This window comes from Myotis myotis, unplaced genomic scaffold (genome assembly GCF_014108235.1).
Source record: "Myotis myotis isolate mMyoMyo1 unplaced genomic scaffold, mMyoMyo1.p scaffold_m19_p_11, whole genome shotgun sequence".
Lineage (NCBI taxonomy): Eukaryota > Metazoa > Chordata > Mammalia > Chiroptera > Vespertilionidae > Myotis > Myotis myotis.
This window is the reverse complement of record NW_023416315.1, coordinates 69,037,321-69,052,983: the sequence shown is the minus strand read 5'-3', so window position 1 is coordinate 69,052,983 and position 15,663 is coordinate 69,037,321. Positions and strand designations below refer to the sequence as shown.

General features: G+C 44.8%; 1 protein-coding gene across 3 annotated transcripts in view; it reads right to left on the bottom strand.

The window, feature by feature from the left end:
- FAM3C (FAM3 metabolism regulating signaling molecule C) overlaps positions 1–284 on the bottom strand; it is a 55,833-nt gene extending 55,549 nt beyond the window's left edge. Inside the window, exon 1 of one of the 3 annotated variants that reach the window (XM_036328845.1) lies at positions 198–284. The gene's annotated coding sequence lies outside the window, so the exon portion shown is untranslated. Of the gene's footprint in view, positions 1–56 lie in introns of all 3 variants that reach the window. The other 2 variants (XM_036328847.1, XM_036328844.1) reach the window with 2 other exon arrangements.
- Between the last annotated feature and the right edge of the window lie 15,379 nt (positions 285–15,663).

Here is a 15,663-nt window from a genome sequence, read left to right as displayed (position 1 = left end):
CCTCCCGCCACGCTCCCCGCCCCGGGCCGCGGCCCCGTGGCCCCGCCGCGTCTCACCGGCCTCCCGCCCGCCTCTCCGCCGAGCGCGCCGCCCTCCGGCCTCCCCGCGGTCAGTCCTGCCGGGGCCGCCGGGAGCAGCCACCGCCGCCTCCCGCGCGCCGCTCCGCCGGCTCCCGAGCGCCTCCGGCCGCCACGCACCCGCCAGTGGCCGGGAGGAAGCCAGCTCGCCGCCGGGCCTCCTCCCCCGCTTCCCCGCCGCCGCCAATGGGTCCCCGCCGCCGGGAGCCGCGCCCGCCCCCTGGCGGTGGAGGACCGAGCGGCGCGGCGGCCGCGCGGAGGGAGGGGTCTGCGGTGGGTCCGGTGGCCGCGGCCACGTGGGAGCCTCTGCGGCGCCCGGGGCCCCGCCCCCCAGCGGAGGGGGGGGAGGGGGTGGCGGGGGGAGGGGCGGGGGGAGGGGGCGGGAGGCGGGGGGAGTGGCGGGGGGCAGGGGGAGGGGGGAGGAGAGGAAGCGGGTGGGGAGAAGATAGGGGAAGGGGCGGGCTGTGTCCAGTTCCCTTGACCCCTTAAAAGCTAGGTCACCTGTCCTGAAAATACCACCTGGCCACAGGACTAGAACTCAGGTGATCTTACATATGTCACCCAAGGAGAAAGTAGTGTGTGTTTTGCACGTTATTTTGTTTATAAATTATTTAACAATACAACAGAACTGTTTTTCTCCTCTACACACATTCCTCCCACATAACTAGGGAATGAATCTATCCAAACCCCACCGTTCAAAACCTGACCTGAGCGTACAACATTATCTCGTGATTCATATCCACATTGCAGAAAAATTAATAACTATTAACTGCCATTGTTAACTATTATTAAGTAAAATATCAAGATAGTACCTGGTTGTAGGAATTATGTGGCATTAAAGAAATAATAGGGTTTGACTATAGTAAGGACTCCACCAAGTCTTAGTTTTTCCCCCAGAAATATAAAACGCAGAAGCTAAAGAATAGCGATGCGTCCTGGAGTTCGTGTGCCATGGAGGGGAAGGAAGCAAGAAGTGCATTCTGAGAGCCTTCCCTGTGCCAGACGCTTTGCTGGACATTTGGGGGTGTGTTTCCATTCAATGGTCACAACCCACCCGAAGTAGATAGTAATTGTGTAACGTTTTAACAAATCAAATAGCTAAGACTCCAGAACTGAGTTTAAATAAGTTGCTCACAAATACAGGGTAGTAAGTTGTGAAGTTGGAATTCCAGCCTAGCTCCATCCATCTCTAAACAAGGCACTTCGTTTCTTACCAAAGAACACATTTACTGTACACGTGCCTCCCCTAGACCCCATGTCCCAGTGAAGGAATGGATGAAGCCTCTTGAGTAGGCAGGGTCAGGCCATATTTGTGAGAGCTTTTTGCTCCATAACTGAAGTGGCCTCTGTGAAAATGACATGTGCCATATTCTTACAGCACCACACTTGAAACGATTCCTGGGCTGAAAATGGGTTCAATATCCTAATTTGCCAATGACCATAATACATAGCTTAGAACTCTTCAGTTAGGTTAATGATAGTGGGTCACAATGAACACGTTGTTGTTGATTCACTGAAATAGAAAAGAAAAAGGCAGAGATCATAGCACAAGTTGAGGATAAGCATTGTTTCATGAAGCATTTATAAGTATTAGGTGTGTGTGTGGGGGGGGGGTCTGGGTTACAATGTAAATGATGTTTCTTAATATGGAGTGCAATGTTTAAAAGTTGGTAAATCGCGTCTTTAGAACACCTGTTAATCACACAAATTGTTTCACCTACCTTTTACCTTGGCAAGAAGTGGGGGAGGCAGCGAAAGGAATCAGGATTAGTGATTAAATTGAATAACACCACATCTCTTCGCAGCTCCAGGAAGTTTGGCTCAAACATGTACTGCTTTGTTACGTAATAGAGCATGGTAATTTACGTTTTAAAACCAATATTTATTGTATGCTTACCGTGTGCCAGTCTCTTCTCTAAGCACTTTACATATATTGACTCATTTAATCTCTCAATAATTCTGTAAGTACAGAGGGAGAAAGCGTGTGACTGAACGGGAAGTTGCCCAAGATGTTACTGCTAGTCCCTGGTGGAGCCAAGACTCAAACCCACATGCGCAGCCTCAAAGCCCACTCCCTGTGTATATTTGAAAAGAAAATCCATTCTGTCTTCAATGGGTGCAGAGTTTTATATGAAACGATAATTTATACTACATTATTTCCCATTGAAGGATTCTCTGATATTGTTAAATATAAAACTTGATGAACAGCCTCAGAATTTTCATTGGACCCATTCTCAGGCAGAATTTTCCATTTAGCATCAGATTTCTGTCTATCGAGATTGTCTCCAAATATGATCACCAACAATTCCTCCCACTCCTGTAAACTCCACTTTTACCCTCAAGAGGTGGGGCCTGCAGTCCATTCTCTTGAACTCAGGCTGGTCCTGGGACTTGTTTTGACCCATAGAATGCCTTGTAAGTGATGCTGTGTGACTTCTGGGCTTTACAGCTTTTATTTCACTGTCTTGGGACCCGGGATCCAGTCACCATGTAAAGAAACTCAGACTAGTTTACTGAACGAGGAAAAACTACATGAAGAGAGACCTAGAGACCTACTTAGGCCAAACCATTCCAGTCACCCCAGCTGAGGCGCCAGCCACGGGAGTGATGTCATCTTGCATGTGTCCGCCCCAGCTAAGTTCCTAGCTGAATGCACCACCTGAGTGACTCCAAACAATAATAAATGGAGACTGCCCTGTTAAGACTAGCCAGCCTACAGAATCTTTTAAAAATATGTTTTCATTTATTTGAGAGAGAGAGGAAGGGGGAGAGAGAGAGAAACATCGGTGAGAGAGAAACATTAATTGGCTGGCTCCTATGCGCCCCCTACTGGGGAGCAAGCCTGAAACCCAGGGCTGGAAATACAACCAGTGATCTCTCGGTACATGGGAGGACACTCAACCGACTCACTGAGCCATACCAGCCAGGGCAGCCACAGAATCTTGAAAAATAATTGTTGCTGTTGCCCTAACCAGTGTGGCTCAGTGGATGGAGCAGCGGCCTGCGGACTGACGGGTCCCGGGTTCGATTCCGGTCAGGGGCCTGTGCCTTGGTTGCGGGAGCATCCCCAGTTGGGTGGGCGGGGGTGCGGGAGGCAGCTGGTCGATGTTTCTCTCTCATTGATGTTTCTGGCTTTCTATCCCTCTCCCTTCCTCTCTGTAAAAAATCAATAAAATATATTTTTAAAAAATAATTGTTGCTGTTTTAAGTTGCTAAATGTTGTGGTACCTTTTTATAGAGCAACTAGAGGTCCAATGTACGACATTCATGCAAGGGGCTCGGCCCTGGCAGCCGCAGTGGCTGCCTCTGCCTCAGCCCTCATAGCCATGGCTTCGTCCGGAAGGTCGTTCAGAAGGTCATCCTATCTAATTAGCATATTACGCTTTTATTATTATAGATAGATAACTGAAACTTGGAGGGAGATGTTTGGGGGTGAAGGGAAGAAGCTGACCAGATCTGGGAGTAGGGTATAAGGTTACTTTAAAATATTAAGCATGTTTATACTGGGTTATAAAGTTAAACCTCTACACAGATGGTCAGAAATGTGCCTAGCCCTTAAAGAACAGCAGGGGAGAAACAGAGGTTGAATTATAAAAACAAGAGTAAAAGCATCAAATCTGATCCCATGCTGGATTAAATATTTAAATAATTAAATATTAAAGGTGTGGTTTTAAAATTGTTGTCCAGAATGCTTACAAAAATGTGCATTCAGACCTCTCAAACTTCATCCAGCCTGTGGTTGTAAGATACGGAACAATAGTGGTACTCCTCTCCTCCTGCCAACTCCTCTCCTGCCAAGCCAGCCAGTCATCGCATGAGCCAAGTTGAATCCTCAGTGTCTATGTGGACTCCACCTCTCCCAACTTCTCTTTGTTTGCAGCTTGTGTTGGCCCAGTGAGCCAACTGGACTTTTGCCTAAAGGCCTCACCCTAAATTCCTCTCCTTTCTCCCATCCTCTGTTTTTGTTGTGGAGAGAAGCTCAGTTCCCAGGTCCATGTCCCAGGCCTTTCCCATTTTTATTGTCCTTTATGTTGGAGTCCTGACCTTTGTCTTACGTTACCCACATTATTTTTAAAAAAATATATTTTCATTGATTTCATCGAGGAAGGGAGAGAGAGAGAGAGAGAGAAAGAGAAACATCAATGATGAGAGAGAATCATTGATTGGCTGCCTCCTGCATGCCCCCTACTGGGGATTGAGCCCAAAACCTGGGCATGTGCCCTTGACCAGAATCGAACCCGGGACCCTTCAGTCCGCAGGCCAATGCTCTATCCCGGGGTCCTCAAACTACGGCCCACGGGCCACATGCAAATACAAATATTGTATTTGTTCCCGTTTTGTTTTTTTACCTCAAAATAAGGTATGTGCAGTGATCATAGGAATTTGTTCATAGTTTTTTTTTAAACTATAGTCCAGCCCTCCAACGGTCTGAGGGACAGTGAACTGGCCCCCTGTGTAAAAGGTTTGAGGACCCCTGCTCTATCCACTGAGCCAAACCGGCTAGGCTGTTACCCATGTTATTGCAGAAAATGTGATGGATCAAGAGAGACCCCGTGATGTCTCAGGTGAATGCCTGCACTCAAACGCAAGTATGCAATAAAGTACCCTTGAGGCTACCACACGATATATACTGTACCTTAAATAGCAGACTCTACAAGAATACCGTGTACATTAGTGGAAGAGACGGCTACTGTTTATGGTGAAGGAGGAAAAACACTCCTCATTCCCGTCAGTGCTAACATCCCCAAATCAGCTTTGGAATCAGTTAGGGGGGTTCTCCATTTTGGGATCACCATTGTAACATGTTCTTTTGGGGTTTCGCTATAAACATAAACTTTTTTTGCTAATAGTTTTTTGGTTTGTTTTTTTAGTTTTTATGAACCTGCAAGGGCAAAATAGTATTGTTTAAAAAGTTGAAATAACCACAGATTTCATAGCACGTTTGATACATTTACCATTTTAAATATAATCCCAAATCTTATCATTTTAGCCATTTTAGGTGTACAGTCCAGTAGTATTAAGCACACTCACATTTTTGTGCCTCCAGCACTACCTTCCATCCCTAGAACTCTTTTCATCTTAAAAAAATGAAATTCTGGCCCTACCTGGTTTAGCTCAGTGGATAGAGCACCGGCCTGTGGACTGAAGGGTCCCTGGTTTGATTCCGGTCAGCGGCATGTACCTTGGTTGCGGGCACATCCTCAGTAGGGGGTGTGCAGGAGGCAGCTGATCGATGTTTCTCTCTCATCGATGTTTCTAACTCTCTATCCCTCTCCCTTCCTCTCTGTAAAAAATCAATAAAAAACATATTAAAAAAAAAACAAAACCAACAACTGAGACTCTGAACCCATTAAACAATAACTCCCAATTCCCCTGTCCCTCCAGCCCATGGCAACTACAATTCTATTTTCTGTTTCTATGAATTTGACTGCTTTAGGTGTCCCATATAAGCAAAAGAGCATAATTTTAAAAGCTGGAATGCCCAACAGATTTCATAACACCATATTTGATGCATAAGCAACACAGACCATATGAAATAAATGGTTTAAGTTACAATGAAACATATGTAAGATACAATGAAATCATAATGAATGTATCTTTGCATAGGAATGACTCTGGTTTTCCATCTATCACTGCTTTTCTAGCAACATACAAGATAATTTTAGATACCATAAAAAATTGATTTTTTTAATGATATCTTATGATTCTACTCTTTAGAAGATACTGTTTTGGATTAACTCTTAATGGATCTTTCAGTATGGGAAAACTTGGCATTTTTGTCTTGGTTATAAATCATAGTAAATAATATACTGAATATGGTAACCCACATCAAAAATATGTATTGGAATCATGACAACAGAAAAATTTCCCTTTCCTTGAAATTATGTACAAGTGTGTATTATAAAAATATTGTCAAGATAACTAGTGGTTTCTTTGGAAGAATCATTTATTTTCTGTCTTTAAAATATTACCTCCTAGCCCTAACCGGTTTGGCTCAGTGGATGGAGCGTCGTCCTGCAGACTGAAAGGTCCCAGTTTCGATTCCAGTCAAGGGCATGTACCTTGGTTGTGGGCACATCCCCAGTGGGAGGTGTCAGGAGGCAGCTGATCGATGTTTCTCTCTCATCGATGTTTCTAAATCTCTATCCCTCTCCCTTTCTCTCTGTAAAAAATCAATAAAATATATTTTAAAAAAAATATATTACCTCCTAGAAATATTTCTGATTCATCATCATAATATTAAATAAAAAAAAAACTTGTTTGAAATCTTTTATGATACTGTTACTTGTTTGTAATACCAAACAAAGATACAGAAACCAGAAAATACACACACACACACACACACACACACACACCCCTTGCAGATATATCTATATACATAAAAGGCTAATATGCTAAGTGTCCCTCCCACTGTCTGACCGGTCACTATGACATGCACTGCCCATCAGGAGGAAGATGCTCAATGCAGGAGCTGCCAAGCTTCAGTGACTTGGCAGTGGCAGTCCTCGGGTGACATACCCGGAAACCAGAGAGGGGGGAGCCCAATTCCTTGCAGGGAAGCGTGATTCCACCTTTGGCCATGGGTTATGTTGTTGCTGGGGCACTGTCGGCCCCGAATCTGGTTTACTGCACACTTGCATTTGCGTTCCACACCCTGCAGGACAGCAGCTTTGCAGAGTGCCCTCTCGCACTCCGGGACCCCTTGGGAGATGTCGGAGAGCCGGTTTTGGCCCAATCCTCGCAGGCCAGGCTGAGGAACCCCACCTGCCAGAGGGACCCCACTCACTCCACAGATACCGGGGAGGGACCGCGGGAGGTTGCTCCAGGGCATGTCCGGCCCATCTCGCCCAGTTCCACCCCACCAGCCACCATCTAATTAATTCCCTTTTAATGTGCATGAGTCCGTGCACTGGGTCACTACTGTATATAGATAGATATAGATAAATAGTACACATAGTGTATAAGGTATCTTATAAAATATACTAGAGGCCCAGTGCATGAAATTCGTACACAGGGGAGGGGAGTCCCTCAGCCCAGTCTGCACCCTCTTGCTTAGAAAGGCAAAACAGTAGAAGTATGGGTAACAAAATATTATCCAATTGATAGTATTGCAGTAAGACCTGTTCTCTAGTGGATTTCATAGTCACTAAAGATAATCCACCAAAACTACAGGAGGCAAAATCCCATGTGGTAACAGCTGGTCTAAGAAATATACAAGCAAAACAAAGCCAAAAAAAAAAAAATCTCCATGCACTATTGCCATCTTTGTGTGCTCTTTTCATGTAATTTTATACACAGTCTTAAGTTTGTTGAAACGTTTTCCTAATATTGCTCATTTCAATATCACCTGTCCAGGGAATTAGATGAAAACACTGGAATCCCAGAAAATTCCAATAACTTTCAAATCTTACAGGCTGCATGATTTGTGCAAAGCTGTATGTGCAGTCTTTCCTTGATTATACCTGCAACCTAGATAGGTAAGAAGAATCAGGTCACCTGTCCAAATTTGTTTCTTTAACTGGATTGTCAATTTTAGGACAATTTCCATTACAGTTTCTTCATTCCCCCTCCCCCCAAAGATACCACATCTGAGCTACTCTGGCCTTATATCATGGTCAAATATGAAAGGATACTTATGAGTCCCTAAGTTGTTCATTTTTTTTGCACTTTTATTTTGAAACACTTCTTGTAGAACTGCTGTGGTCTCACTGAGGTTTGGTACATATTATTAAGTGTAATTTATTTACCCAGAGAAGTTCTGCTCAAATATAGCATCTGGTATTTTGTAGAGTTCTATCCAATCGTCAAATTTTCCACCTCTACTCACGAAGCAAGCGCCAGGGAAATTGCTCACTTAGCTTTAAAAAAACAGGAGTAGGAAACTTAACCTTCAGTGTCTATAGATTCCAAAATAATGCCACCTTTGCAAATTCCCCGTCTCTCTATGCCTCCAGCACACCCCTCCCTGACCCCATTATTGTTTCCCTTATTGAAAAGCCTGAGACGGGAGACTTGGGTTGGATTTGGAGTCAGACAGATGAATTTAGGTCCTAACTCCAACCATTACTAGCTGCTAAGTAACCTCAGGCAAATGCTTGGTCTGCCCAAGCCAGTTTCCTCCCTGTAAATGGGAACAAAAACAATTCCCTCACAGAGTTTTGGTGTTTTTTGTTTGTTTGTTTTAGTAATAGAGAACATGTAGTGTAGTTTTTCGTGTGGGAGATGAAACTCATTTGCTACATATGGACCCAGAGAATTCTTAAATGCTCTTACCATCCCCCCCCCACCCCCCCATCTGCATGCAAAACTTTGGTAAAATATCTGTTTACCAGTGCAGGCTGCCAGTGGCCTGGAACGTTGCATGGTCTTTCTTTAGTTCTCTCTAAACCTCTTAGGGCTCATTTTTTGCAGGGCTTTATCATGCAGTTACTTGCTGTGCTTTTATTCTTTGCACACAGCCTGTGCCAATTTGTAGGAGCTGACACCCCATGGCTCTTCACTCCCCTTGCCACCATCCAGCCCAGCAGAACTGTGATGTCTCCGACCAGTGGTATATCTCCTAGGTGCTCAAGTTCATCACTGGTCTTTTTCCTTTCTTCTGGGAGTCCAGAGGCCACATGGTCTTTCATTAATTGTGTGTACTTAAACTAAATTGCTTACTCTCCCAAATCCTTAACTCCCATGCCCAATTCTCTCACAGTTTTTCAGGACTCCTTAATGGAGACAGAACTTGAACTTATTTCCTACATGAGCACCATTGTATCTCTTTATCACCTCTCCCCCCATTTTTGTTTGTTTTTATTGTTGTTCAGTCATATCCTATCTCTCTCAGAGCCTCTCCTACATGGTGGGTCCTTTTCCCCTCCAAAGGGCTTACCTTGTAATTCATTTTAGAGGCTTCTCACTGGGCATCTCAATGTGTTTCCTGAGGCAGAGAGTGAATATTCCCAGCATCAAAGAAAGTGTTGTCAGGGACACGAAAAGTTTCCCTGAATGTCTATTGAATAATAAAAAAAAATTAATTTGCTGTATAGGACAACTTTGAGTTCCCTGAAATTTTTTAAAGACTTTCATGAGAATACACACCGCCGGGTCATCACCAACCTGGAATCCATCTCTGAAATGTCATTTCAAGAATGTCATATAAATAGAATCATATGCTATGTAACACTTCGGAATTGGCTTTTTTCACCCCACATAATTTCCTAGCCATTCAGCAATTTGTTAGCCTCAGGGAGAAGGATGGGGTGGGGAACAGAAGGAGATGGTTATAAAAGGGGTTACAAAAGGGGTCCCTGTGGCAATAGAATAGTAATTCTGTGTCTTGACTGTGGTGTGGGTACTGAGCCAACATAGGCGATCAAATTACAAAAACTAGATTCACACAAATGAGTACAATGAAAACTGAGAGACTGAATAAGATGGTTGTGTTGTATCTATTTCAATGCCCTGCTGGTGACATTGCACTATGGTTTTGCATATGTTACCATTTGGGGAAACTGGGTAAAAGGTACATGAGGTCTCTTTCATTTCTTATACTGATCTGAATTGGCAATGACCTCAAAATAAAGTTTTGTTTTTTATACACAAAACATTTTTGACTAAGAATTCTTGAGAACCATGTCATTGGAATGTCTGTTTTTGAAAGAACTTGTGGGATTTTGCACCAGCCTTTTAAAGAATTCAAATTATGCATAGATCCTGGGGCCATCGCCTCTTTTGCTTCTAAGATAAAAATGGTTCTACTGTTAAACACAGAAGCGATGGAGACAGATTTCTACAAACAGTGCAGGGAAATGATGGATAAGTTAGTTTCCTAGGACTGCCCCTAAGAAATTGCTACAACCTGGATGGCTTAAACAACGGAAATTCATTCTTGCACAGTTCTGGGGCCAGAACTCTGAAATCAAGATTTCGATACAGCTGTGCTCCCTCTGGAGCGCCTGAAGGCAGAGTTCCTCTTCCAGCTTCTGGGAGCTCCAGGCATCCCTGGGCTTGTGGGGGCATCACTCCAATCAATGTGTCTATCTTCACCTGCCTTCTCTCTGTGTCTTCTCTTCTTTTTCATCTTCTAAGGACCCTTGTCACTGGATAATCCAGTTTGATCTCATCTCAGTATCCTTAACTTAAATACATCAACAAAGAACCTTTTTCCAAATGAGATCGCCTTCACAAGTTCCAGAGTTTGGGATGTAAACATATCTTTTTGGGGGAACGAGGGGGAGGGGGACGCCATTCAGCCTACTACAGTGAACAATAATTAATTCATCCACTCATTATTTCAAGAAATGTGCCTTGAGTTTCTAATAGGAACATAGTACTACCCAAGGAAAGATAATCTATGTACTGTGGCATCTATGAATAGCTTCTTATGACGTTGTGGAGGAAATACAGGTCAAAGCTTAATAACAGTAGATACAAGAATGCATAACTAACTACAAGTGAAGGCAAGGGTCAGGTGCAGGAGATGAGAAGGCTGGTCTTTTGTAGACTGGCATTAGCTATATTTCTCATGGGCTTGATGAAGGAAAAAAATGGCTTGAGATGGGTCTGAGAGGGTGGAGGATTTTATTTTAGGCTTGAGGAATAGGGTGGGCCAAGGTATTGTCATGGAAGTGAGCACTGTGTCCAAATAAGTCTGCAGGATGTAAAACTGAAGAGAGAAAATGGCTGATCTGAAGGCAGATGACTGGAGATTTACACGGAGACTAGATCCTAAAGAGTCATGAATGTAGGTAAGTAAGTTTAGGATAAAGAAGAGCCATGGATTGTTTCTTAACAGAAGATGGCACTAATTGGTTGTACTTGTGGGAGTGAGACAGGAAAGAAGGAAGGAAGGAAGGAAGGAAGGAAGGAAGGAAGGAAGGAAGGAAGGAAGGAAGGAAGGAAGGGAGGGAGGGAAGGGAGCCCTGTCCGAGTAGCTCAGTTGGTTAGAGCACCCTCCTGATATGCCAAGGTTGCAGGTTCCATCTCTGGTGAGAGCACAACCAATGAATGCATAAGTAATTGGAACAACAAATTGATGTTTCTTTCTCTCTCAAAATCGATCAATTTAAAAAGAGAGAGAGAAGGAAAAGCAATTGAAGGGTGTGGGAGATACCCAAGGCAGGATTTATAAGGGAGCGCTCAGTCATCCGGGGCCTATGCCAGTCAGGGTTCTCTACGGACACAGAACCAACAGGATCATATAAATAACTGGCTGGTGCTCTTACGGAGGTTGACAAGTCCCAGGATCGGCACGGTGAGTCGGCGAGCTGGAGAGCCAGAAGAGTAGCAGTTCCAGTTCGAAGGCGGGAGGTTAAGACCCAGGGAGAGTCGTAAGGCAGTTCAGAGCCATGCCCCAGTGTGAAGGCTAGCAGACAGGAGGGACCACTCTTACCGGAGGAGGGGCAGCCTTTTGGTTCTAATCAGGCTTCAAGCCATTGGGTGAAGCCCACCACACTGAGGGGGGCAATCCACTTCACTCAGTCCCCTGACGTAAGTGTTAACTTCATCCCCAGACACCCTCACAGTAACACCCAGAATAAGCTGTGTTTATTATTATTATTATTACTTTATGTATTTTTTTTTATTGATTTAAGAGAGGAAAGGAGAGGGGGAGAGAGAGAGAGAGAGAGAGATCAATGATGAGAGGAAATCATTGATTGGCTGCCTTCTACACGTCACCTACTGGGGATCAAGCCTGCAACCCGGGTGTGTGCAGTTGACTGGAATTGAACCTGGGACCCTTCAGTCTACAGGCCGTCACTCTATCCACTGAGCCAAACCAACTAAGACTATTATTATTATTAATTATTATTATTACTATTATGTATTGATTTGAGAGAGAGAGAAACACTGGTAAGGTGTTCCACTTACTTATGCATTAATTGTTTGATTCTTCTATGTGCCCTGACCAGAGATCGAACCCACAACCTTGGCTGGCATTTAGGGGCAATGCTGTAACCACCTGAGCTACCCAGCCAGGCTCCAGAATAACGTTTGACCAAATACCTGTACGACCTGTGGCACAATCATGTTGACACATGAAATTAACCATCACAGGGCCCCACACTCAGAAGGCTCCTACTTGGAGTTTAATGCTCTGTGGTCACTGACTTAAAATCCTTAATAACTTTATCTTTGAATCTGTGTCTGTGAGTGAAACCTGATGGGGCAAGGAAGCATGCTTTGGAGGCTTGGAGCCACTGTTCACCTGCAATCCACTGCCCGAAGCCTCCCCATCTCCCCTGGCTTCTCCACCACCAGCCTCACTGCCCCCCTGATGTCACAGACCTTGCCCAGCGTCCTCTTCCCTGCCTCTGCTTCGGCCCCCAGTGGGCCCTGTACGGACATGGGGAGGAGTGCAGGTGGGCGTGCATGCCCTGCAGCATCTCACAGCGTGGCCTGTAAACCCAGCCCCAGGTGGTAGGGCCAGGACATGGTTAGTGAGCCGCTCTGTAGGAGTGAGCTTTGTCCCTCCCTGATTCAGGCACCAAGGCTGTCCTGGCAAAGAGGTCACAATCTTATGGGTAGTCACTCTCTACTGGAAATTTGGGCAGAGGGTCGCGCTGATCACCCCTAGGACTTGGAAAGTGATCCAGCAGCTGGAGGGAGAGGGAACCTGGCAGCTGTCACCATGGGGAGGGACCTGACTGATCCTGTTCCCAGGGCAGTGCTATGTGGTTAAATCACAAATAAACACACCAGGGCAGAGTGACGGAGAAAGACATGGAAGGAACTTTCAGTTCCTTGTATCTCTTTTCTGCTTTTTGAATAGAAGTTCTCCATTTTCATTTTGCACGGGGCCCCACAAAGTATGTAGTCAGTGGGGGAAATGCCACCAACAGAAGACTGTTCAGGCTTTGTGACGGAAGGGATATGAAAATTGCACCGACAGCATTTATCAAGTGTATGATTTCAGATGACAGAGGAAGTGGAACGCTCTCTTGCCAAGAATTGCTAGTCAGAGAGAGTTCATCTCTGAGGAAGGAGACCGGTCATGTTTGGTATGTTCACATGTGAACTTGTGTGCCCATCTAGCTGGCAGGACTAGTATTCAGGGCCCTGCCTGCTGAGTGGACTCCTCATTCTTGACTTTCAAGCTCTGCAGCTGCCACCTCGACGTGGCGCAGTCCTGCTTTCCCTAAATGTCTACTCCGGCAGCTCCCCCAAAGCTGCTCTTCGCAGGTGATGCAAACACGCTGAGTTAGCTCAGAAGGGGTCATGTGCACATGTCTCAAGAACGAGGGACTAGCTTCAGTGGCTGTTGCGACATCTGTGCTGTACTGTAATTCACTTCAGTCTGGACAGTGTGGTAATACATATGTTTTAGTGTGAGCTCAATATGAGGGCCGTCAGCTGCCCTAGTCAGAAATTCTCAGTTTCGTAAGTCAGTCAGAGAAAGACAAGTATCACATGATCTCACTCATAGGTGGAATCTAATTGTTGTAATGTACCCCGCGAACTACACCAGGACGCCTCAAGAAGTCGAATTAAGGAGTCACATTTATTGCAAATCCGGGACTACGAGGGGCATTTCGCTCTCCCAAATCTTGCAGTACCCTCCCCCGCTCCACCAGACTTATATAGGCAAAGATCACAAAGGTATTGACTACATCCCAGGGTTTGGAATGAGGAACCTGGTTTGCAAAAAGCAGTTTACAGAAGCGAAATTGAGCGGATTAGTTATCTACAAAGATTAATTATAGTTTTGGGTCTTTGGACCACTGAGTTGACAGAAACACATTATCTAGAGCCCTCGGGTCTTGGGACCACTGAGTCAACCAGAACTCATTATCTGAAGCCACAGAGGCAATTTAGGATAATTGTGCTGTCCTGGTTCCCAGGTACAGAGGAATGTGCTTTCTAAAACCAGTATGACCACAACCAATGGGGTATTCACATTACAATCAATAGGGTATTCAATCGAATGGGATGATTTCTATAATTCAGAAAATCAAAGTAACTTTTCTATTGTTAAACAAAGCAAGTAAGTACAGAAGCCAAACAGCAGGGTTAAAGTTAAACTACAGTTTCTACCTGAGGTGATTGCTACCATACTTCATAATGAACAAAATAAATTGATGAACGGAGTGGATCCAGAGACAGAAGCATGGAGCAGAGTGGGGAATCTCAGAGGGAAGGCGGGGGAGGGTGGGTGGGTAGGTGGTAATCAACCAAAGACCTTGTATGCATATGTGCATAACCCACGGCACAGACAATAAGGTGCTGAAGGCCTGGGGTGGGGGGAGGCTGGAGGAGTCAATGGGGGAAAAGGGGAACATATGTAGCACTTCCAACAATAAAGATGAAAAGAAAATTTAAAAAAAAGAAATCCTCAATTTCAGGGTTGTCTGTTCACATTGAAAAACAGCTGCAGCCCAGAAGCAGCCGGACTACAAGTGCTGCAGGTCTTTATGTCCCGTCAACACCAAAGTTCTTGCTAATTCGTATAATGCAAATTAGAAGCTGTTTTCAGCCATGAGTGGTTTTGCGAGGTACATGTTAGAAAATCATTTTAGAACGTCCCTTCCCCATTGTATGAAAAAGATATAAAAACCTAGTAAGCTTGTTTCCTTGAGATGATCCCTACAGGTACTGCCTTCAGAGCCTCCCGCCTCCTCCCGCCTCCTCACGCCTCCAGAATATGCGTCAGTAAGAATGCACCTCTTGTGCAAGAGGAGGGGAGGCTTAGCCATCGCCTGTGTAGATGACCTATTCAATTACACATTCGTTTCTTCTTTGCAGTTGGCTGCTTTCATCTGCTTGAGTTCCTGTAAACTCATCCTGTTTACTGCTGCGTCTACAAAATACTGTGCCCCATTTTAACATTTAGCAAGAACTGCCCAGACCTTGAGACCCCTAGCCTGTGTAACAATTGGACCACATTTCACTGGTCCTTCCTCCACAGGTCCCAGTCAACACTTTCCTTCATGGATTCGGTGTATTACTACCACCACCTAAAACCAGTCTTTAGGCTATTTGGACCTCCTGCTCCTCCTACTTCTAAGTAGAAGCAAAAGTCCTTTCACTTTGGTTACTACTGAGTAAGTTACAGTTTGACGAAATCAATGCATTAAGAGGCTCAGAGAAAAGGAATTGAAATACAGAAAAGTAACAGAGAAACATAGGAAGATAGGATATCTCAGAGCAAAAATGACATGGTTTAAAGTAAACAGGGTCAAGCTACACATATGCTTGGCTGAAAAAAGTTTTCAGGGCAAACACCCAAGTCTAGAAGCAATAAGCCACTGAGACACATCTGTTATCTTTGTGTTGTCCCCATAGCTAGATAAATTGGGTCACTTGATGGGGATCTCTGACCCTCCCAGAGCCTGCTTTTTTTATTTTTAAATTCTTACCCAAGAATTTGTTTTTATTGATTTTTTTTTTTCTTAGAGATTGGAAGGAAGGGAGAGAGAGAAAGAAACATCGATTGGTTGCTTCTCACAGGCACCCTGACTGGGCTACCTACGTATGTGCCCTGGCTAGGAATCGAACCCGCAACCTTTCGGTGTAGGGGACGATGCTCCAACCAATTAAGCCACTCAGCCAGGGCCCAGAGCCTGCTTCTTAGTTGTCTTTTCGAGTTTTTGTGCTTATA